General features: G+C 51.2%; 1 protein-coding gene across 5 annotated transcripts in view; it reads left to right on the top strand.

Moving 5' to 3' along the window:
- The window catches only part of TSPAN9 (tetraspanin 9), a 191286-nt gene that overhangs the window by 80100 nt on the left and 91695 nt on the right, over positions 1-19491 (top strand). The window contains exon 3 of one of the 5 annotated variants that reach the window (XM_035028458.1): positions 10709-10809. The exons of 2 other annotated variants lie outside the window; for them this stretch is intronic. The gene's annotated coding sequence lies outside the window, so the exon portion shown is untranslated. Of the gene's footprint in view, positions 1-3090; positions 3183-10708; positions 10810-14997; positions 15018-19491 lie in introns of those variants that run through there. 2 more of the 5 variants (XM_035028456.1, XM_035028457.1) reach the window with 2 other exon arrangements.

Raw genomic sequence — 19491 nt, 5'->3', positions numbered from 1 at the left:
ATCTGGAGTCCCACCAGCCGTGGATGAGAGTTCCGGATGGCCCGTATTTATCCAAGGACTTGGGGTTTTCTCTCGTTTTTGTTTTAGCCATTCTGGTAGACATGTGGTAGTCTCTGAGCATGGCTTTTATTTGATTTTGCTGGTGACCAGTGAGGTTGAGTAATGGGAATGGGACTTGGAGCTACACTGGAACTTTCAGCGCTTCCATCAAGAAGTTACTGAAGGCCAGTCAATGCGGACACAGACTTAAGACATATCTCAGGGGTGGTAAGTCAGTGTCCGTCCAGGTTTGGTCAGCTCAGACTAGGAAGAGCTGCAAGCCCCTTGGGGTTGGGGCTATACTGTGTGCTTCTGCACCTGCCTTCCCCTTTGGTGGCTGGGATAGTGCCAGGCACATAGGTGCTCAGTGAAGACTAGCACTGAGATAGGCCTGAGGTGCAGCTGGAGGGCACGACGGGGACAGGCTAGGGTGGCTATGGGGGTGTAGAGCCCACGACGGGCTGGATTTGGGGCATGCACAAGCCCCTCCAGTGTTGCTCCAAGTCCAGGTAGCTGCTGCGTAAGTGCCATGAGCATGGCCGCCCTGGGTGTCCTCTGCGAGCTTGCGATGGATGGAGGGACTGGGAGCTGCTGGGGCACAGATGAAGCTGCTGACCTGCAGTGCAAAGACCAAGGCTGACTGCATTTCCTCCAGGGGTCTCGACCGGCCTCACCCAGGTCGGGGGTGGGGGGTACCTTCTACTGGGCCTGCAGAGTCCCTGTCTGGGGCAGTGTGCTCGCTTGGACACCCCACCCCCTTAGAACCATACCACTGGCTCCTTTGGGAGCTCTGGGCCTGATTCTGTGGGTCAGGTTACGGGCATATACTTTTGGAGAGAGTGAAGTCAGCAGGGATTGGAGGCCTCTGTGGATGAAGGCACAGCCTGGGGTGATTCGTCCTGTATGGTCCTAGGGAGCCCCAGGGTGCAGGGGGAAGAGCAGCCCCAAGAGGCTGCCATCATGTCACACATAATGCATCCAAAAAACACTGTGGAGGCCTGGGCTTGGGAGAACCCACAGCACCATTTTAGCTCAGTCCCCTGCAAGGCGGGGGGACCATCAACCATCCTTGACAAAGAACTGTTCTCTCTTTATCAGTAAGAAATCTCCTCTCTCTATGCTGCACCAACTCCTTCCAGATGCTTCAAACACATTTAGTTGATAAGGTCTTCATAAAATCTTCCTCTCTGGCCTTTTTCTTTATGCCTCCTTCAATTTAAAGCCAAGAGCCACTATGTGTGCATTTCCAGTGTGCATATGCCAGGTGCTTCAGGGGCTGGAAGAACAAGCCCTGGGCTTGGCCTAAAGTTCCCCAGCATCCAGCACGTGGAGCAGAAAACAGGTACCCCAGTAACGAATCTGGGGCAGGGTATAAGAGCATATGAGGGCCAGGAGGAGAGGAGCCAAAGCAGGTGGCAGTACGCGTACCATCTCTTTCCCTACCCCCACCTGTCCCCCTGCCTCTCTCCTGCCCCCTTCTGTCTGGGGGCCGTCATTACTTACTCATGAAGGGCTACATCCAATCTCTACCAGTGGGGGTCTCAAGAGGGGTTTCAGGGATTGGGGAAGAATGGGGTCCAGGTGCGGAGGATGTGGTCAATCTCGACTCTTTTCCCGGGTCAGGCCCTGCCCCTCCTGGAAGCCAAGGCGGCTCCCCACCCCTCCTTCCCTGTGTGTCTCCAACAGCAAGACTCTAGTGGAGCAAATGAGTGAATACAATGTGGGATGTGGTCCGTTGTCGGGCCCGCCTCCAGTCCTGGCCGGCGCTGGTGTGTGGATGGATGAGCTCAGGTTTGGATATAACTCAGGAGGCAGGTAGTGGAGAAACATAAGGTGGTGATCTCATGTGGCATTAAATGGAGCTGGGAACACGAAGTGTGTGCATGCTTATCTGCTTGTCATCTCTCTCCTCCTTCCAGAGCCCCTGGCAGCAGTCTGCCTGAATGGGACTCTCTGTGGATGTCGTCGAGAGGAGAAAATTGGCTCCATTTTCACGCGTTCATGAGTTTTCTCTGACTATTCCAGCTTCTGCACAGGGGTGTCGGCGAGGGGTAAAGGCCCTCCACACGCAGGGCGCCTTTTCTCGATGGTGCTCTGTCCTTCCCTGTGGCGAGCAGAAGGTGCTCACTCTGTTTCGGGTAGCCTGGGACACTCAGGTGGTTCGGGGCAGCTTGGCTTCAGGCCAGGGGAAGGTAGGACTGACTCTGGCACTCGCGGAGAGGACATGTGGGAGGAGACTCCACTCTAGGAAGTCGAGCTAGAGAGCTCCTGTGTCCTCGTGGAAAGACCTTTGGCCTAGAAATGAGAAGCTCTGATTTCTGGTGCAGATATTACTGAGTTTGGTGTCCCGGGAGAAGTCCCTATCCCCCATATCTCAGTTTCCTCATATGTCAAGTAGCTGTGGGTGTACCTGTCCTCCCTGCTGCCCAGGGTAGTGATAAGGACCGTGCGAGTTAACAGTGATAGCCTAGGGAAGGTGAGAGTCTGCTCAAAAGCAATGATACCACTATTAATAATAAATACTGTAGACACTGAGAGCCAGAGGTGTCCGTAGGGTTGTGAGTGATTACAGCTGTAGATCCAGGGGTGAAGGCCATGCATGCAGAGCCTGACATTTGTGAGGTCCGTCCAACTCTCTTAGCTCATTGCAGGAGGAAGAGGCATGGTGTTAGTTTGGAGGGCTTGATAAAGGAGGTAGTTTTGAACGATATTTGAAGGAGCGAAGAAGACTATGTCAGGCATCCTGGTGGGCAGGTGACTTCCTTGTGGCCAGAAGTAATGGGGTCCAGAAGGTGCCAGTCCTGGAAAAGGGTGGAGGTGAAGGATGCAGGGGAGCCTTGAGATGTGCTCCGTGCCCTGAGTTAGACTAAGCCATCCCCTTAAGTCCGATTGTGGGGTCCTTTCTTTTCTCATTTTTGGGAGGCAACGTGGCAATGGAAGGGTTCTGATTGAGAACTCAGGACGTCTGAAAGAAGGGGCAAGGTGTCTTGAATCTCTTCTCTGTCATTTTCTAGCTTCTATGACCTTGAGCAAGTCCCTTTACTTCTCCAGGTTCCTCGTCCTTCATCCGGGAATCATAATACCTGTCTCCCAGGGTCGCTGTGAGGATTGAGTGAAGTGAAAGAACAGCCTGGAAATAGAAGGTGCTCAATAAATGTCACTTAAATCTGAATTTCTCTCCCACCCATCTCGTTTATGGTGTTTGAAGGGAACATTCTAGAGCCTTTTGGTACATCCACATTGGTCCATGCCAGGGCTTGGGATTTTCCTTCCTTTCTGTGGAGACAGACCTTACAGTTTGTCCAGTTTCATACCAGCAGCCCGTATTCTTGTGTCATCAGAAATCAGGTAGCATGGAGTTTGTATTTAATGTCCCTTTTGGGGGAAAAACTCAAATTTGTAAGCAGCTTTTATGAAAAAACTTATAGAAGCAGAGATCCTTCCCTCCTTGTCATGAACATGACACTCCTGGAAGCAAAACCGAATTTGTGGGTCTGTGTAACAGAGAGATCACTGACCAGGTAGGAGAGGGCCTGGGCAGGCCGTCTGGCTCCTCCCAGCCTCAGAGCACCTCGCCCATAGAATGAAGCAGATGCATCGGTCGGGCCTCCCAGCTAGCCAAGCAGGAGTGTTGGGGGTGATGACACAGACCCGGGAGTAGAGGAGAAAGGACCACCTGGCAGTGGCACCTGCTGGGAGAGCTACCAGATGAGGCTTCCTCATCACCATCCCATCATTACCTGTTGGGTGAGGATGCCGAGTCGGACTCTCTTGGGTCTGTTCTGGTTCTAAAGTTCTTTGAGTCATCAAATCATGGGATCACATCTCCACTTGGATGGCTAACAGACCTCTTAATGTATCTAAAAGTGCACTTCTGGGGGCGCCTGGGTGGCTCAGACGGTTAAGCGTGTGCCTTCGGCTCAGATCATGATCCTGGGGTCCTGGGATCGAGCCCCACATCGGGCTCCCTGCTCAGCGGGGAGTCTGCTTCTCCCTTTCCCTCTGCTGTTCCCCTGCTTGTGCTCTCTCTTTCTGTCAAAAATAAATAAAATCTTAAAAAATAAATAAATAAAAGTGCACTTCTGGCCTCCCCCCACCCCTCTCAGCCCCATGTCCTTTATAGAACAACCAGGATCCATTCTCTTCTTCCTACTCCCACTGCCACAGCCCTGGTCCAAGCCACAGTCCATCCTCTCTTGCTTGGATTATTATAATAGCTTCCCCGCTTGTCTCCTCTGGTGTACCACTGAGACCTTCCCTGGCCACCCTACTTAAAATAGCTGCTGCCCTTCCTTCACACCCTGTATTCCTGGTCTCCCCATCCCTCTTTATTTTCTACATAGCACATCAGATATTTTATATATATATATTTTTTTACTTCTTTGTAATTGTCTTTCTTTATTGTCACCCCCTTGTCCTCAAATCAGAATGTAAGCCATAAGAAGGGATTTGTTTTTTTCTTCTGGCTTTATATACTGCCAAAAAGCCAGTAACTAGATCACACAACTAATCTGTGATCTTTAGAAATGGTTTGCTATCAGTCTGGGAATTACTGTCTACCCTCTTGTCAAGTTTTTCTTTTTCTTTTTTTTCTTTTTTATTTTTATTTATTTGAGAGAGAGAGAATGAGAGACAGAGAGCATGAGAGGGAGGAGGGTCAGAGGGAGAAGCAGACTCCCTGCTCAGCAGGGAGCCCGATGCGGGACTCGATCCCGGGACTCCAGGATCATGACCTGAGCCGAAGGCAGTCGCTTAACCAACTGAGCCACCCAGGCGCCCTTGTCAAGTTTTTCTTGACGCCAGCCCAACCCTGTGGATCCCTCGGCCCTGGACCTCCCAGTGGCCCCTGCTGTCCCTCCCTCCCCCACCAGACTCCTGTCCTTCCTGCATTGTTAGTTATTCAGCCCTGGTTATCCTCTGAGCAGATCAGGTGGATAAGACTGAGAGCCTGGTTTTATACTTCTAATCCCCTTTGTCCAGCACAGACCTAAGATGTAATAGAAGGTGCTCAATGAATTCATTATTCATTTATTTACTGGCAAATGTTTTAATGAAATACTGTTGACCGTTGGTTACAGTTCAACCCTAGAAATGATCTGGGCCTCTGGAAGTCATGTTGTATAGCCCCAAACAAGGGGTTAGTGACCAGATTGTGGTTTGTACTGGTAGGTAGAATGTGGAAGGGCAAGGATGGTGCAGTCTCCAGGGTGCGTCTCTGGGAGTGTGACAGCTGGTGACAGGTGCTCCTTGCATCTGCTTCCAGAATGGCCACAGTCCCCAGAGGATGAGGAGTGCACCTATTTCTTTAAATTTCCATAGAGGATCGAAGCTGCTCCTTGAGATTTTAAAATACGCTGCATGGTCCCAATGGTGTCAGGTCTAGTTTATGGGTCCCGTCCTGGTTGTGATAACTCAGGCTAAGCTGGATAATAAAGGAAAGTGGGACAGAGCCGCAGGATAAATATTGCTACAGGGCATCTCGGGCGGTACAAATCACGGGCAAAATATCTCCCAGGCTTTTCATTTCTCCTCTTCCTCCCTGGCCCTCTGGCAGCAGCAGGCAAAGCAGGATCCATCCATCATAGCGTCCCCGCCCCCAGCCCCAGCTTCCGCTCTCCACTGTCCGCACACCGCTGTGGAGGGAGGGATGCAGATTGGTCCTTGGATGGGGGTGTGGCTCTGCGCCCAGGGCGGCACGGGGGAGCCAGCATGGACTGGGTCAGGTCTCCCGTTTGTGGCCATTCTCCGTTTCAGGCAATGGACCACTATGTAGCTTTGCAAACCTGTTTATCTCTAAAATGAGAGTATTTCATAATTGGTTGGTATCTGGAGTGAGCATTTGAGTCACCCAGGGCATTTAGAAGCAGCTTTCTGAGTCCCACGGTAGTGTAAGAATCAGCACCATGGGAGTCTAGTCTTGAGTGCTTTCCATGGACCTTCCCCTGCCTGGGGTGGGGGGACTCCTGGTGTCCACACCTGGCTGTAGGACCCTATTTGTGTCCAAATGGAGGGGGTGAGATGGGTGACGGGTTAGGTGGTGAGGGGGTGGTCCGTGTGACCCACTGTTGTACTAGATCCATCAGCACTGTCACTCGGTAAGGCTTTCTCTAGCTTGGGACTCGTGCTTGCTTTGTAATCTACGTCAACCTGCAAGTATTGATTGAGCCTGTGGGGAATATAGAGCTGTTGAAGGCACGTAGGCACACAAAGTAACTAACTGCACGAGGCGGGCGAGTCTATTAAATGAAGAAGGTGGTCTCAGGGAAGGACCTTACCACCCATCCCGGCCCCTCCCCTTCCAGACATGTAGGTGGCATTCTCAGCTTTTTCTCCTGGACCCCACGTCCGGCTTCTGTTGCCTCCACTTCTGCTCTGCCTCCGGATCCCACTTTCCCCGTTTCAGTGCTCCCGGTGCCTCACCTGAATGTTGTAATAGCTCGCTCGTTAGCCCCCTCCAGGCTGTCTTCTGCCGCACAGCAGAGTGGCCATGCCCATGGACTGGGCGACCTGTGCCTGGTGTGTGCAAGACGCTCCCTTGTCTTGGATGGATTAGCTTCATGGGTGCCCTCCTGAGGGTCCTGGGGGAAGGCCCAGACTTTGAATGCAGCTCAGCCTTGCCTTTGTAGCCCTCACGAGGGGCACGCACCCATGCCATGGATCTTCTGACACTTCTCGATTTTGCCGAGTACTTCAAGTCTCGGGGGTGCACCTGCGCCATTGGCTCTCCCTGGGATGGGGACACCCTTCTCCTCTGTCTGGCAGACAGACACCTGCTCACCCAGTGGACCCTGCTTGTGCCCCACCCCCCCGCCAGTGGAAGTAGTCACCTCCATATCTGTGCCCCATTGGTATTCTACCACTTGTCACATCCTTGTGCTGTTTAACGAGTTTGTTTTGTCTTCAAGTTTTTGTTCGTTTCATATATCTCTCCCTCCGTCTCCCTCTCTCTGTCTCTTCTTAAATTTTAAGCTTCTTGAGAACAGGGATCGACTATGTCTTAAATTGGCCCCTTCTGCCAATGTTTGTTGAATGAATAGAGTGGAAAAGACACTGATCACACAGTCAAGAAACATGGGTTTTTGTATCAGTTCTGTTACTGCCTTGCTAGATGACTAGATGAGTTCATTCTTTCCTCTGGAAGCTCATTTTTTCTTTCATTGTAAAGAGTGTTTGCACCTGAATGACTTCTAGGCCTCCCTCCACTTCTGACATTCCGTGATTCTGGGCGTTAGAAGATGGAGAGGGGCGCCTGGGTGGCTCAGTTGGTTAAGCGACTGCCTTCGGCTCAGGTCATGATCCTGGAGTCCCGGGATCGAGTCCCGCATCGGACTCCCTGCTCGGCGGGGAGTCTGCTTCTCCCTCTGATCCTCCCCCTCTCATGCTCTCTGTCTCCCATTCTCTCTCTCAGATAAATAAATGAAAAAAATCTTAAAAAAAAAAAAAAAAGAAGAAGATGGAGAGAGGTCTGTGTGTCCGTCTTTACCAGCACATGCATCTTGCTGCGTCGGGGGCCCTCCTCGGGGTGTCTAGTTCTGGGCCCAGCACCCAGTGGCTCAGCTGTGGTGTTAACCGACGTGGCTGGGACCTCAGGAGCCTCCCGATTTGGTGGTGTAAGAGGGAACTCTTTGGCCTCCCCTGCCTCGCCTCTCATCTTTCCTTCCTTCCTTTCGGAAGAGGTGGCCAGGAGCACTCATAGCGCTCTCGTCACCAGCTTTGTGCCCTGCATGATATGGCATGTTGGGACAAGCCTCTGACTTCTTGTGTGTTCTGCGGACATGAGCCCTGCTCAGTGGTGTCATGTGTGACGTGCTGGAGCTGGAGCAGCATCTGGCTGAGGCATGAGACTGGGGAGCAGGACGGTGCCTCAGAACTGAAACCCAAACTGGGAGGGTGAAGCCCAAGAGGGTGGTGCGCGAGAATCGGTCTTCCCGGGTCTTGATGGTAAAAGCATCGGGATGTCCAGGCTCCTGGAGGGGAGCGGGGAGAGAGTGAGCCCAAGAAGGAATGGGAAGGACGGCACCCAGGCGGGGGTGGCCCCATGAGCCGCAGCGTGACTGCTTTGGAGCAGGTATGAGACAGGGAGCTGATGGATGCCGGGAAGGTCAGGACTCAGTCTGAGAGGCCCAGCCTGTCTGGCAGTGCTCATGAAAGCCAGGAGGAAGAGTAGCCCCTTCCAGCTGGTCAGCGGGCCCTCCAGTGAGAAGGCCCCTGGGGAGGGGTGGAGTCTCTCTGGCCTTTCTGGCGACTGTTTCTAGACCTCAGTTTCTCCCTCTGTCCCACTCTGCCCCACCTCCGAGGCTGGGTGTGGGACCGGCACTGCACCACTGTGGTCAGAGGTGCTTTATAAATAGAAGGATACTTAACACCGACCATGGAACCAAGCAGGGAGGGTGGCTCTGGGCAGCCGTGTTTTAAAAATGAGCATTGATTTCTGGGAATCTACATGCTGCATATTAAACAGACCCATGCTGGCTCCCTGGGCTCTGCTCAGTCCTGCACCCTGCTCCTCTCCCCTCTCAGGGACACTCACTGCCCGTCCTGGTCCTCAGAGGGCCCAAAGAGCCATGCGCTTGGGGTCTGTCTCCCTTCACCTCGGGGGGCATTGTCTGCCTGGCATGCATCTGTTCATTGCTCATTCATTCATTTTCACCTCTTAGGAGGCAGGCACTGTACTAGGTTCTGGGATTTAAAGATGAATAAGAATCACCTCCTGGTCCCTCCCTCCTCCCCATTCTCAGCATTGAGACTCACAGAGCAGGGTGCAGGGCAAGAGTCTTAATACAGGGGCTTCAGAGAATGCTGAAGGGCATGTCCAGTTTTGCCTGGGGTAGGAAGGGAAAAGGCTTCACAGAGAAAACAGTGTGGCCAAGAGAGGGGAGTACATTCCACGCAGGGAACAGAATGTGCAAAGGCACAAGCAGTTGGCACGGCATATAACGGGCATCTCATCACTGGTACCTAAGTCCCGTGTGTGCCAGTAGGTTCTGATGTCCATATAATACACCTGTTCCCTCCTGTTAGCGTCCCATGCTAGTAGAGGACCCGCTTTGTCTTTTGGTTGATTACAGTATTTTGCCTCTGGGTCCAATCACAGTGAAAAACTTAGTTAAAAAAAAGACCAAGTAGTTGAATAACCTCACCACCACTAAGACTTCCTTCCTTTTCATTTGGTGACTTGCACTCCATTCTGGGATCTAGTGACAGGGGAGAAGGAAGGTATCAGGCCAGTGTTAGAGAAAATCCAAGGAAAACTCACAGCAGGTGTCCCATCTCTACATCATTCTCTCCTCCCTGCCCTCCATCCCCCGACTGCCACTTGGCTGAGAATTATGCATCTTTTAGGCCCCATGGAGTTCTGTCCAGTCTTCTCCAAATGGTCCACCGGAGCTTTTCCTCAGACACTCCATAAAAGCTGGCACCATTGACGTGTTTCCGCAGTGGAATGAAATGAGCAGGACTGAGTGTTAGACCTTTCGCTCCTTCTCCTCCTTTTTATCTCCCCTCCCTACAATGTTAGTGTAATATTTGTTGTGCTTGTTTTTGTCCATTTGCATTTCTGTCTTCAGGGTGCCTGTTGCCTCATAGGGATCAAGAGGTTTCGGACCCCGAGTGCTCCACCCAATGCCTGACACTCAGGCTCTCAACAAACACGGGCAATCTTCTTCCCTTCCCTGAGAGTTTAGTTGCCATTTTCACAAAAAGTCAGGGAGATGGGTAGCATAGAAACATTGACGCTTGGAAAGCAGCATGTCTGGGTCAAGGGTACAGGTAGGGCTCTGACTGCTCACACCTGCTCTTGACTGCCAAGGTTAGAGCGGGGGTTAAGACTGCAGGAAGGGGCAGGTGAGCTTTCTGGGCAAGTCTGTATCTGTTGCAGAGGGTCTGATGGACAGTGCTGGAGACACCGTATGGCTCCCGCCGTCCCCCTTTGTTCCCATCACACATGGGATCTGGTTGCTTGCCCTCTGATGTGGTTTCTCCTGGGAGGCTGGGGGAATGAGAGTTATTCAGTAGCTTTTCATGACGAGGAATGTGTGATTTGAACAATGCTGGGCCCAGGATGCCCTGGATTCCTCAGTCCACACTGGCATTAGACAGGAACTATCAGGAGCTGGAAATAGGCCGTGGGGCCCCGGGGGGGAGGGCCGATTGTTTGTGGCAACCCCACCATCACCATCTCGCCTCATCCTGGAACCATGGATGCCGCAGACAGGAAGGCACCTCCCAAAGTCATCTAGGAAGGAAGGGACCATGCTGCACTTGGCTGCTTGGACTCCAGGTGGGGCCGGGTTCAGCCCGCCCAGGGTGGTAGCTGGCACCTGCTTTGGTCACCTGCCGCTGTCCTTAACAGCTCTCTTGGGAAGGCTTCCCCTTGCATTCTGAGTCCATTGCTCTCATTCTGCCCTCAGTGAAGCAAGACAGAGACCATCGTCCTTTCTTTGCACAGAGCCTTTAAACGCAGGAGGGTATGATGTTTTCCTTCTGTTTTGGAGAACCAGTGGGAGGTGGTGTCTACTTTCGACACATGAGGCAAGACAGCTGAGCAGAATTTGTAATGGATGAAATATTGGCTCAATTCAGAATTGGTTTTCTCTAGTTTAATGGGTTAGGAAGGTATAGTTCTGTGCTGAGCTAACTTCATGCATTTTTTAAACCAATTTTGTTTCAGCAATCAAGAGAGGAATATATGAATAAAGAGTCCATATTATACATTGTCCATTTGAGATCTTGCATCCCGCTGAAGTGGGCACTGTTCTCCCAGTTTTGCAGGCAAGTACCTTGCACCCACATTTCTAGCCAGAGTTCTGCCACATGACCCAGGGACACATTTTCACAGTGCCAAGACTTGCCGTGTCTTCTCATGGTACACGTAACATTTTGGCATGCTTAAGCACATTTCTGTCTCCGAGGGCGAATCACGTGTATTTCCTACAGCTGGGTAAACTTTCCTGACCAGGTGTGGCCCCTGCAGAAAGTAGCCAGCTCTAAACTTCATGCCTAGAAAGCCCCTGTTCTCATGTCCCGAGACCCTCCTGGGCTGGACATGTCAGCACTAAAGATCCAAGGCCACGTTTCTCAAACTTCGTGACTCAGTATGTGCCCGCGTGTGCGTGTGTGCATTGCGCATGTGCATGCTACATCCGTAAAAACGTTTCATGAAATTACCATGTGAGATACATGCTGGTATTTTCTGTTAATTTTTAAAAATACTCTTCCTGACCCACTAAACTGATTTCATAACCCACTAATGAGTAAATGACCTGCCGTTTGGAAAACACTAATCTGGGAGTCGCTATACATTAAAGCAAATGGAAACAATTAGCAAGTTAATGCATTTGGGTCATGGTCACACATCTATTATAGCTCAGATTTTTATTTCTTGCGATTGGGTTTCTCTTTTCTTTATTGTCACTGATGCCTTCAAAGCAGGCACATGTCCAGGAAGCTTGGCTTTCACGCATCTCTTAATAAGGACCCCTGTCAGTCAGTATGTTAACACCAGCTTTCTAAAATAAATTTGATCTTACGACACAGGTTTTTACTTAACAGGTTATTTTTCGTAATAAAAGTATAAACAGAGCCCTGAATTATTAAACTGCTAATTTACTCAACAGTTTTCGTGGAGTGTTTCCAAGGTAGAGTAAATGAGCAAATCCATGAGTTGGAGCTGGGGGTTCAGAGGTGTCACCTTCCTGCGCTCAAGGAGCTCACCCCCAGAGGTGGTGGAAGGCTTGCGCAGGAAGTGCATTGTGAGAAGCGCTGCAGGAGAGGTGCCGGCAAAGACTCAGTCAGAAAGACGGACTCCAGGGAGGCAGGAGGGCAGGAACCAGACCAGGAAGAGAGGAGGGTTGAGTGGGGTTTTGCGGGATGTGCAGGAGTTCGAGTGGCAGGCCTGCCAGGTTGTGGTGAAAGAAATTTGGACTAGAATCAACAAAGTTTTTAAATTGGAGCAATGTAAGCTCAATTTATTTTAAAGAGATGTTTGTGAGGGCAGATGTAAAAGGCGTTCTGGAAATGGACGTGCTGGGAAGGGGCACGGTTTTGGTAATAGTTTTTTTTTTGGTTTTATGAGAAGGAGGTAGTTGAGGAGCTTGGCCAAGGAAATGGCAAGAGGAGGGGCTGGCTTCTGGGGTGTAGGGGATGGCTCAAAACAGCTGGGCAGAGTCTGAGGAATTGCTTAGGTTTCTAGATCAAGTGACTAAATTGGTGGTGATGCTATTAACAGAGTAGAAAACAGCAAAGGAAGAACAGGTAGGTAGAGGGAAGAGATGAGAACAAATTTAGATTTGGGCCTGCTGGTTTGCGTTCCTGGTAGACACCCCGGTGGAGATGTTCCAGTGCTCAGTGGCCTAGGGCAGGGCTCCTGGAGAAAGAGCACATTCTTTTCCTAGCTTGGCCGTGAACTCCTGGTCTTGTGGTCCAAGATGAATCGCCTAAGCCCTGTCAAGTGGGGAAAGAAAGCAGTGTTTATCTTTCAGGGTTGTTATGAGGATTGGGAAGGAGAGCTGTTGAAATCGTGGCACAAGGTAAGTACTGAGAATTTTATAGCATTACTATCAGTGATCTGGGCTGAGAGGAAGGATCCAGGGCTCCAGTCTTAGGTTTGCCACAAAATTACAGGTGTCCTTGGGCAAGTTACATCATTAGTCTGGGATTTCCTCATTTGGATGTGGCAGGCATGGAGCTTGATGATCCCTAACATCCATTCTAGTGCGAAAATTCTGTGATCTCCTGAATGTTGAGAGAAATAATTTACCAATACATTGGTTGATAGAATGGGGACTTTAAATCACCAGTGTGCTGTAACAACGGAGAGAAACTAACGAGATAAATGGCAATGGGCAAATGTTTACAGTTACACTGTACCTAGATTTATAAAACCGCAGGAATACTGAATGGGGAGCTCCGCCTTAACACGCTTGATGTGACACCTCCGGGCAGACCCTAGTGCTGCTTAGGGCTTCATGTTCGTGATGGTCTGATGCACAGTAGGGAGGGAGTTCAGTGCCAGGCTGCACGGATGGAAACAGAGTGTCCAGATCCAGAGCCATCACAGCCTGTTACCCTTTGCAATTTTCAGATTCCATGGAGCGTAGTGTTCAGCCCATTCATTGACTGCTCTATCACTAATAGTTTCCGTGCACCTGCTAAGTGCTGGGTGCTGAGGCGGGTGCTGGAGGTACTGTATTATTGATCAGATGTAGTAGTTGAGGGCCCTACGTCTTGGGGAGGGCATTGGCCGACCAGGAACGGCCAGGAGGAGAGTGGGCAGGGCCGCAAAGGATCTGTAGGTTGCTGCATGAGTAACAGCGGGAAGAAGTGGGGATGTTTGCTCGGGGAAGGGAAGGCTCAGGGGCACATGATACTGCCTTCTTACTTGGGAAAGGCCGGCACCTGGTTGAGGAATTAGGCCTCTGCTTTACTGCTCCAGAGGGAAGAACTAATTCTATTAGCCAGAATAATGATGACGATGATAATTAAAAGAAATATTATCTACTATTTATTAAGTGTAGGGTGTGCCAGGCACTGAATCAGGCCCTGTGCATAGATCACCGACTCTGCACGTTGTTAGGCATTTATTGTACTCATAATTCAGATCAGGAAACTGAGGTGCAGGGTGGTTAAGTAACTTGTCAAGGGGCAGAGCTGGGCTTTGATACCGATGTGACGGAGTTCACGGCGCCTGTCTCCTCATACCCCATCCACGTCTCTAAGGTGGAAAGCAGAGGCAGGTGGGTGGGGCTCAGCTTAAGGAATGGCTTTATGGGAGTTAGAGCTGGGCGATGATGCCTGGGCAGCGCTCAAGCAGAGTTAGTTGGCTGCCTTGCAGGGTCTTCCTCAGGGCGCTTCTGCCGAGGGGCGGAGGCTGGACATAAGCCAGTAGCTTCCTGAGCTCCCTGGCTCCTAGAGCAGCCCTGGAGGAAGGGAGGGAGGCATTATGCCCATTTTGCAGATGGGGAAAACTGCAGCTCACAGGGGTTGAGTGGCTTGCCCAAAGTCACAGGGTCCCTAAAAGACAGATTGGGAACTCAGACCTGGATCTTGGGACCCCATCCCGTGTACCCTTCCTACTGCCCCACTCTGCCTGCCAGCTCTTTACAGCAGTCAGACCTTCTGTGATTTGCATTAGTCTTTTGCCTAGATTCATTCCACCTGCGTCTCCCTGCTCCTTTGCTCTGACAGGTTGCCTTTGATGTCCCTTGGGTGCCAGAGCTCAAGACTGGCCTCAAACTGAGGCCTCAAAACTGAGCTCAAAAATAGCCAGTATCTGAGCTGTGGAGAGGTGGTACCACAGTGCGCATGCACGTGTGCACGTGTGTGTCCTGGAAGGGCTATGAGGGGGGTTTGAAGTCTGGGGGGCTGTGCCTGATGTGGGATAGGCTGGAATTTCTGGCAAGTTGGGGCTGGTGGAGAAGGCTGCAGGATCCCGAGAGGCAAGTGGTCTCTCTTCCTGCCCCTTATCAGCCTTCCCCTGGGGTGCTGCTATCCCTTTCTGGAAGGCAGGCTGGGAGGGAGCAGATTAGGGAAGTTAATTACTCAATTAATTCATCCAGATCAGACAGGCTTTCTGCTTGAAAGATGCTCTGTTGATGGAATGAGGAAATTGCTAAATTTGCCAGTTCTGGTTACTGACAGAGGGTATCGGGAGGTAGGGAAGCTGTTGGTAAACCCTACCAGGCTCCCTGGGGAGCTGATTGCCTTGTTCTTGGCCTTACATGAGTGAGCACTTCTCTCTCTCACCCTGTGGTTCACTATCCTCCCCCCCACCCCCCCTTTTTTGGAAGCATTGGATACCGCCAGAGGAGTTGGCTGGGCTAAATTTTCAGACTTGGTTCATTCACTCAACAAGTGCTTCCTGAGTCACTGGCACATGACTGGATGCTAAGGGGACACAGCAGGAATTGACTCGTGCTCTGCTCTCTTGCAGCTGACGGTCCATTTGCAAAGATGAGACTTGCCCACTCGGGCTGCCCAGGGTGAGTCAAGGAGACCACGTGATCTGGGACAGGGAGGGTGGGAGGGCAGGTGTGTGTCAGGGTTGCGAGGAGGGGGAGATCTGTAACTGGGCCATCAACCTGAGGAGCCTCCATGCCAAGGAAGGGGATGCTAATTGAAGCCTAGAATTGGGGCAGGCTGGTGGAGAGCTGAGCCAGGCCATGGAGCCCTCCCAAAGGCTGGGACAGCCACACGGGAGCCGAGTCCACGACAGAATGGTGCACACAGGGTCAGGGCAGATGATGGAGTGCCAGTTGGAGCTGTCTCGAGGGTTGACGTAGGGATAGCTACTTTGTCAGCTTTGCTGGGGTGAGGGCATATCTGAAAGTGAACAATCAAAGGCGGATGCTGTATCTTTGAGGACACATGCAGGAGGGAAAGAAAAGCAGCCCTGGAGTGACCTAATCCTACCATTCTGTTCTTCCTTTCCTTCCTCCCCGCTCCCCACCCGCCCTGCGTCCCTCTTCATTAGGCACGTCTGTGAGTATGGGCTGGGGCTGATGGAGTGATTTTGGCAGATATGTCCCTGCTGGAGAGGGGAGGTTTTGGCCAGGATTGTCTTCCCAGCTGGTGTGACTTCAGATTACTGACAGAAATGTCTCAGGGTGACTTTGGTGATTATGTGCAGATGTATCTTCAGGAGATGAACCAAAGGGAGCAGCGGGGCTCTCGCACCCAAGCAGCCTCTAGGCCGGAGGGTTTCCTGGAGGCGGTTGGACTTGTGTTGTTACTTGAGTAGGGAAAGGAAGGGCCACCAGGGACCCTCTGAGTTCAGCACGCTTTAGAGTCCCTTGAAGGTTTTATTAACAGAGGAGGTTATCATGGCCCTGCTTCCAGAAATCCTGACTCCATGAGGCCAGAGTGGGCTCAGGAATTTGCCTTTGGTCTCAGAACGTCCAAGGGTTTGGAAGTAGGTGGCCTGGGAACCACACTAAGAGAAATGTGTTTTGGAGGGAACTCAGCACTTGAAAAGGGCATGGGGCCAGGGCTGTGAGACCTGTCGTGGCCCTTCAGTGACGGGCTCGGTGCAGGTCTCGTCCCCTCAGATACGGTGATGTGTGCAGCACTTCTCTGCAGGACTTTCGTGAGGACGAAATCCTGACTTAGGTGAAATCCCTTTGAACAGTATACACTTTTCTGTAGATGCAAGCTGTTGTCATCACTTTTACAATTACAATAAAAATGTTCCAAAGAGTCCGCCTGGGTTGATTGAAGCCAGGAAAGGGGAGGGGAGGAGAGAAGTGAATCGGACGATCTCCGAAGACCCATAGCTTCTGGCATCTTCTTCCAACAAGAAAATTCAAGGAATTGCCCTCTCCCTCCCCCTAGTCCAGGTTCAAATCTATTTCTGCAAATCTATTTCTTTACCATGTGGGTAGCTACTTCAGTCGTGAGATAGATGGGTAGCAAGAAGAGAGGTCCCAGAGCTCCCTAATTACAGCACCTTCTGGATCGATCACCTTTCCCTTTTCTCTGGTGCTGATGTTGCTTAAACTGAGCAATTAGACCTGTGTTGCGAGCTCCTGGCACGAGTGACCCTGCCTGCCCTGGGTGGTTTTGCTGATGTCCTGCGGCGTGAGGTTGGGGTGGGATACCCTGCACCTAGAGTTTCTGTTCTGTGCATTGCTTCTCAAGCCAGGTCCTGGCTGCTAGATGTCCTGTGGAAGGGGGTGGGTTAGACAGGGCCTCCGTGGTGCACAGCTTCAGGGGACGTGCTTCCCAGAGAACACAGTGTCACTCTCCCCCTGGAGGTGGATGGTGGCAGCCCTCCCTGGAAGGGCCGCAGCCCGGGGCATCCCTGTTTTGTTACTAAACTCTTCTGCTTCCTTGCTGCTATGGTCTTTATTCTCAGTTGGGGTGTCTGATGAGGTCAGTAGAAATGTATATAATTAAAGAATGATAATGATAACAGTGATCAAGATGAGTTTGTCCCCTGACTATACTTGGTTTAGGAATACATGGAGAAGCAATCATTTAATAAATATTTGTTGAGCGTGGCTGTGTATCTAGCAGTGTGCAGGTCACTGAGGGGGGACCGGAGTCGGGGAGAGGGGTGGAGAGGGACCCAGTGAATAAGCCATTTTCAGATAACAGAATGGCAGCTCCCTTCGTTCAGTCTGCATTTTTGGTGACTCCTTGCAATGTCGAGTCCTGGGACATGGGTACCACGCTAGTTCCAGCTTTGCTGGAATTCTGAGGTTGTCCGGGTGGGGCTAGGAGTCGTTTTAATGTGGAAACACAGGGGGTCACATTCAGAAATGGAATCCGGATGTGCCCAACACAGCTCTTGACTCACTTTCCCCACGGCTGGTGGATTTGAGGGTGTGGACTGGGGTTTCCGGTCTCTCCAAGGAAGGTCTGGTGTTACTCAGGGTGGCCGACACTCCCTTTCCGAGCTCTCCAGGTCAGCACTCTTAGTGAGTTAGCTTCTTCTACCTCCAACCCGGGCCTCCGGCCCGCTGTGGCCACGTGCTACAGCTGGGCCTCCAGAGCTTAAAATAGCAGTATGAGCTGGCTGCTTTGCATGTGGGGAGCCCGCCTGAGCATGCTGGGGCAGCTGCCTGGAGTTGGGGCTCCGCTGGCTCTAACCACTGGGGTGGGCAGTATTCTTTGGGGATTTCTTCTAGGCTCAGGGCTGGGGGAACAGGAGGTGGCGGGTTGGGGGCTCAGGTGTGGGTGGTGCAGAGGGGAAGCAGAGAGCTTGTCTTTCCTAAGACCTTTTAAGGGAAGGCCTCGAACCTGACCGCAGAACCTCCTACTGCAGAACTCAGAGGCCTTCGGCTTGGTGTCCTGTCTGGCCCTAGCCCTGGCCCTTGGTACTGCCCAGGGTTAGCCATGTAGGGTCCCATTCTGGCCTAAATGAAGGGAGAAAATGAGGCGCAGAGGTGGGGTCGAGGGTGCTGCTGTGTCCGGTCACGGTGGCAGGATCAGCATGAGAATGCAGGCATCCTGAGCCTAGTCAGGTGGGCACTAACCACTGGTCTCCCTCACTCCCCAGTTGTCTCCTCTTGGGAAGCCAAGATGGCACCTAGAGGATTGGCCAGGGGCATCCTCCAGGCATTCCTTCGTCCAGCAAGTGCTTACTGAGTACTTGACAGGGGGGGAAGCTCTGTTCTTTGGTGGAAAGATAGCAAGGAATAAAACAGACCAAATCCCCGCCCTCACGGAGCTTCCTTCTGGTGGGGGAGAGAGATCGTAAACAATCAGTTAACCGAAAGGTAGAGGAATACCCTGTTTTATTGTGCTGCGCTCTGGTGCACTTTGTAGATACTGCATTTTTCACAAATTGAAGGTTTGTGGCAACTCTGCATCGGGCAAGTCTGTTGGTGCCATTTTTCCAACAGCATTTGCCTACTTTGGTCTCTGTGTCACATTTTTGTAATTCTCACCATATTTCAAACTTTTCATTATTATTACATTTGTTATGGTGATCTGTGATCAGTGATTACAACTGGCTGAAGGCTCAGATGATGGTATTTTTTAGCAATAAAATACTTTTAAATTAAGGTATGTACTTTTTTTTTTTTTAGATCTGATGCTATTGCATACTTAATAGACTACAGAAGTTTAAACGGAACTTTTATATGCTCTGAGAAACCCCACATTCGTTTGAGTTGCTTTATTGCAATATTTGCATTATTGTGATATTCACTTGGTTGTGATATTTGCTTTATTAGAGTGGTCTGGAACTGAACTCGCAACAGCGCCGAGGTATGCCTGTAAATTATGTAGTATGTTGGGGATAAGTGCTGTGGAAAAAGCTGGACAGGGTAAGAGAGATTGTGTGTGCTGGGGGAGTACAGTTTTAAATGGCGTAGTCGGGGAAAGTCTCATTGAGAAGGTGGCATTTGCGTGAAGGTGTAAAGCAGACGAGAGAGTTGGCCACAGAGATCTAGAGGAAGAATGTTCCAGTTGTGGAAACAGCCAGTGTGAAGGCTCTCCTGGAAGAAACAGCAGAATGGACGGTGTGGCCATGGTGGAGAGAGTGAGTGGTGTGTGTGTGTGAACTTTGTCTTTTACTCTGAAAGAGATGGGAAGCCATTGGAAGGTTTTGAGCAGAGTAGTAACCTGGTCTGACTTACATGGTAAGGTCATGGTAGAATGGGAGCTAATTTCAGTTGTCTTTCTCCGGTGATTGGACCACCTGGGGGGCACTGCAGGAGACCAGACAGAGGGGCTGCTCCATCCCTTCCCCGTGATGTGTCTGGCCTCCGTTCCTACTCCCACACCCTCACTGTGGGACCTTTCCTACCAGAGGGGAGGACAGGACGGGGCTGGGTGTCTTCTCCTGGCCGCGGAGTTCCTTCTGAAGGGAAGGGAGCCGGCTGTTACAGTGGTCTGCTAGAGCCTCTGGGTACTGGCTCTCAAGAGCCTATTAATAAACGATAGGAAAATTTGCCAGCTATTAAGCCACCAGTAGCCTGAAATTGGCCATGGGAGGAAGTATCGACACCA

Source organism: Mirounga leonina, unplaced genomic scaffold (genome assembly GCF_011800145.1).
Source record: "Mirounga leonina isolate KUSES-001 unplaced genomic scaffold, KU_Mleo_1.0 Mir_201, whole genome shotgun sequence".
Lineage (NCBI taxonomy): Eukaryota > Metazoa > Chordata > Mammalia > Carnivora > Phocidae > Mirounga > Mirounga leonina.
This window is presented reverse-complemented; position numbering and strand designations above follow the sequence as displayed.